The following is a 4,589-nucleotide window of genomic DNA, read 5'->3' on the forward strand; positions in this document are numbered from 1 at the left end:
ACCAGTGTCTAAATCCAGAGCTGGAAAGTTCTAATGAGCTCCTTGACACAGGCCACGTCTACACTACGGGATAATATCGAATTAGCTAAAATCGGTCTAATAAAATTGATATTATAAAGTCGAATGTGAGCGGTACCCAGCGCGCTGCAGCGGCACTCTGTAACCCCGCTGCTCTTCCTGAAGATCCACCATGCGTCTGAGGATATCAGTTTGATCACGCAGCAGCGTCCAGCGTTGCATCACGCCACACTGATCTTCTGCCTACACCGCTGATCTTCCTCCTACACCTCTGATCTTCCTCTGCACCTCTCAGCTCGAGCGGTCTCTCCTATCCTCCCGTTCACTGCCATCTTTCCTGTATTTTGCTAGCACATCCTTCCACTCATTCTGATGAGCTCTGTCACTGCGGGTTACTTCCATTGATTCTGAGAACATTTCATCCAATTCTCTTCCCTCTCGCCTTATCTGAGCTAGCCTTCAGATGGCGTAGGGATGCCGGACAACTGTGCAGCTGCATGGGCATGGGGGAGTGAAACAGAGAGAAAGTATGTAAAGATACATTTACAGAACAATGCTAGTACTCTTCACAGTGAATAACACTATCCACCTTACATAGCACATGTGATTTCACTACAAGGTCGCAATTTGCATCGTTTAATATTTCTGTGCCTGTGGCTGTGGTGCTTGCTGATCTCACACAGACACAGGTCCGGACACCCACTTCCATGCGCGATGGTAAGGCTTTAAAAGTATGACTTCTCCAGCGTTCATATCATAGTGATCTACGATGCCTTGTTCCTGTTAAGAGGAACCAGCAAACCCCAAACGCCCCTCTTCCCCTCCTCCCCACCGCATGGCTGCTATCATGTAAGATGCTGCTCTAATGATCACCCCTCCTTCACCCCCCCGCAACGCTGGCTGGTAGCTGGAAGATTCCTGCTCTCCAAACGCTGAAAACTCAGCGCTATCCTTCCTCCCTCCCCCGCTCTACCCAGTAGCAAAATCGCCATGTCTGCCCCCTATTAAATTCCTGAATTTCAACCAGGTTACAATGGATGATATAACTCTCCTGAGAATTCCACCGCAGGATGCAGATCGTATGTTTCTGGAATGCCAGCAGTGCCCCGCTTATACACACCGTGCTCTGTGAAGCAATGATTCCTAATTACTTGCTACATGCATGGCGTGGAAAAGTTTCCTACAATGGTGGACCGGATAGGCTGCCGTTGCCCAGAAATCTTCTGCGTAAGGCTTTTTGAGTACCTACAAGATCGATTCATGGAGATTTCTTTGGAGGATTTCGCTCCATCCCCAGAATGTTAACGAACTTTTCCTGTAACCTTTACTGGCTGCGAGTATCACAAGCCCTGATGGCAATGCAATCATTAAAAACCGCTTTTTTTAAACCGTTGATATTTACAAAGGACACTCACAGAGGACGCTTCCATGGCTTCACTGTCTGGCTTGTGGCTTGGAGGGCTGGGACGGTATTCTTGGGTCTCAAAAAGCTCCTGGCTGTTGGGGTTACGGAGTGCTTGTGCTCTCTACCAAGCTCTTCCTCATCTTCATCTTCCTCATCTTCCCCCCCGCAAATCCTCAGCCACGGTTGATATTATAACCCCGACGTCTGAATCCAGGGCATGGGTGTTGGTACTGGTTTGCGCAGCCCCCCAAAATTGCATGCAGCTCAGCATAGAAACGCATGTTTTCGGCCCTGACCCAGACCTTCCTTTGCTTCTCTGTTTCTGGTATGCCTGTCTGAGCTCCTTCAATTTTTCTCTGCACTGCACGGAGTCCTGCTGTGGCCTTTCCCATCATAGACTTTGTAAATTCTTTCAAATATTTTTTTCATTTCATCTTTTAGAACGGAGTTCTGTTAGCACTGAATCCTCTCCCCAGATAGCGATCAGATCGAGTACCTCTTGTGCGATCAGGCTGGTGCTCTTTTTCGAGTCTCAGGAGACTGCATTGTTACCTGTTGATGAGCTCTGCGTGGTCACCTGTGTGTGCTGATCAGAGATCCATGCTGGCCAAACAGGAAATGGAATTCAAAAGTTCGTGAGGATTCGGAGCTTTTCCTTTTACCTGGCCAGTGGCTCAGTGTACTGTCCGCTGCTCTCATGAGTGCCCTGGCAGAAAATTTCTGAAAGCAAAATTGGATTGACTTACTTGGGACTGAGTCAATTCCTCCCTTATGGTTTCTAAAAATAGAGTACATCCTGCCTAGAATAAGGGGCAAGTATATTAAAGAACCAGTTTATCAGAAGAGACAGCTGCTCCATGTCAGTATTCATGGGGGTGCCCCTAGAACAACCGCACCCGTTGCTTGCCTCCTCCCCAACCTTCCTGGGCTACTGTGTAGTTCCACCCCTCTTGTGTATGGAGTTATAAGAATGCAAGAAAAAGAAACAGAACTTGGAGGCAGCCTCGGGGCTATGACAGTCAAAGCAGTATGGAATCTTTTCTTTACACAGGAAAGGGAGAGGGCTATGAAGTTCAGCGCCCCAGTTTCTATAATGAAGACAGTTACCAGCCATTCTGTACCATCTACTAGGAGTAACTAGAATCATTCCCATTTTTGCCCAGGCGCCCCCGGTCAGCCTCACCTCAGGCCAGCCAGGGACACTCACAGCTGATGTACAACAGCTATCAATCATATTTGTACCATCTACCACCAGGAGGGGAGAGGAGTGGATACTGCTCTTCACTGCTGTAGCATCGCGTCTACCAGCAGCATCAGTACACATAGGTGACATTGAAAGTTCAAGGAATGTTCTTTTCCTTTTCGTTCACGTGGGGGGGGAAGAAACTGAGGAGTTGTTCCCTGAACCACCAGACACTGTGTTTGAACCTACAACATTGGAGCTCAGCCAAGAATGCTAATACTTTTCAGAGACTGCTGTGGACTGTGGATAGCTGGAGTCCTCAGTACCCCCTCCCTCCTCCATGCTCCCCTGCCCCTTGAAATTCAGGGTTGAATCTTAATGGTCACGGGGGGTTCTGGTAAATGTCGTCAGTCATTCCTCCTCCGGGAAACAATCAGCTGACAATCTTTTCGCGCGTTTTCCCTATTGCCCTGGAAGACGCCATAGCACTGCAACCATGGAGCCCTTTCAGCCTTTTTTTTTCCGCACCGTATGTTACTGGATGCCGCGGAGACAGAGGTGAAACTCCAGCCGCTACACAGCAGCATTCACCTGCTTTTGCATGATAGCAGAGATGATTACCAGTCATTCTGTACTGCCTACTGCTGGAGAAAACTGGCAATGAGATGGCAGTTATCTCTTCCTCTCGGTATTGTCCGCTGCTATCAATGAGTACCCCTAGCTGCAAATTTTTGAAAGCAAAATTGGGATTGACTCACTGGGCAATGAGTCAATTCCTCCCTTATGGTTTCTAAAAACAGAGTCCATCCTGCCTAGGTAGTAGGTAAGTGTAATAGAGATCAGTATAATCAAAGAGCACAGCTGCTCTGTGGCAGTATAACAGGGGATGCCCCTGCAACAACGCACCTGTTGCTTCCCTTCTCCCCAACCTTCCTTCGCTACAGTGGCAGTGCCCCCCCCCATTGTGTCATGAAGTTGTAAGGAATACAAGAATAAGAAACAGAGACTTGTTAGTGAGATGCAAGGGAGGACTTGGAGGCAGCCACCTGGGGCTATGACAGTCCAGGCAGGACAGACTCTATTTTTAGAAACCATAAGGGAGGAATTGACTCATTGCCATTGAGTCAATCCCAATTTTGTTTCAAAAATTTTCAGCCTCCATTTTTAATGATGAAGCTGGTGATTAGCCATTCTGTCCTATCTACTGGGAGTAACCAGGAATCATTTCCTCATGATATTGAGCAATTATCAGGCATGGAGTTCATGAGGACAGTACCATCTATTGTACCATCTACACTAGGAAGGGGAGAGGAGCAGATACTGCTCTTCACTGCTGTAGCATCGCGTCTACCAGCAACATTCAGTACACATAGGTGACATTGAAAGTAGTCAAGGAATGATTTCTTTCCCTTTTCGTTCACGTGGTGGGCAGGGAGAGAAACTGAGGAGCTGTTCCCTGAACCACGCCAGACACTGTCTTTGAACCTACGACATTGGGAGCTCATTCAAGAATGCAAATAATTTTAAGAGACTGCTGTGGACTGTGGGATAGCTGGAGTCTCAGTACCCTCTCCCTCCATGAGCATCATTTGAGTCTCTGGCTTCCCGTTATGCTTGTCACGCAGCTCTGTGTATCCTGGAGTTTTTTTTTCAATGCTTTGGCATTTCGTGTTCTGTAACGGAGCTTCGATGAAGATTGTGCCCCATACAGCATCAGATCTAGTATCTCCGTACGGTCCAGCTGGAGCTCTTTTTGGATTTGAGACTGCATCGCCACCTGTGCTGATCAAGCTCCAGCTGGGCAAGCAGGATGTTATTCAAAAGTTCGCGGGCTTTTCTTTTACTGCCCGCTGCATTCGAGTGCAGATGCTGTCCAGAGCTGTCAGTGTTGCACTGTGGATACCTCCGGAGGCCAATAACGTCGATTTCTGTCCACAACTAACCGTAATCCGAAACTGTTAATATCGAATTTTTAGCGTACTA

The 4,589-nt window shown here is 47.8% G+C and overlaps 1 pseudogene; it reads left to right on the plus strand.

The window, feature by feature from the left end:
* Positions 1-492: 492 nt before the first annotated feature.
* The window catches only part of LOC116821754 (olfactory receptor 8U9-like), a 13,182-nt pseudogene continuing 9,085 nt past the window's right edge, over positions 493-4,589 (plus strand).

Source organism: Chelonoidis abingdonii, chromosome 4, assembly GCF_003597395.2.
Source record: "Chelonoidis abingdonii isolate Lonesome George chromosome 4, CheloAbing_2.0, whole genome shotgun sequence".
NCBI lineage: Eukaryota > Metazoa > Chordata > Testudines > Testudinidae > Chelonoidis > Chelonoidis abingdonii.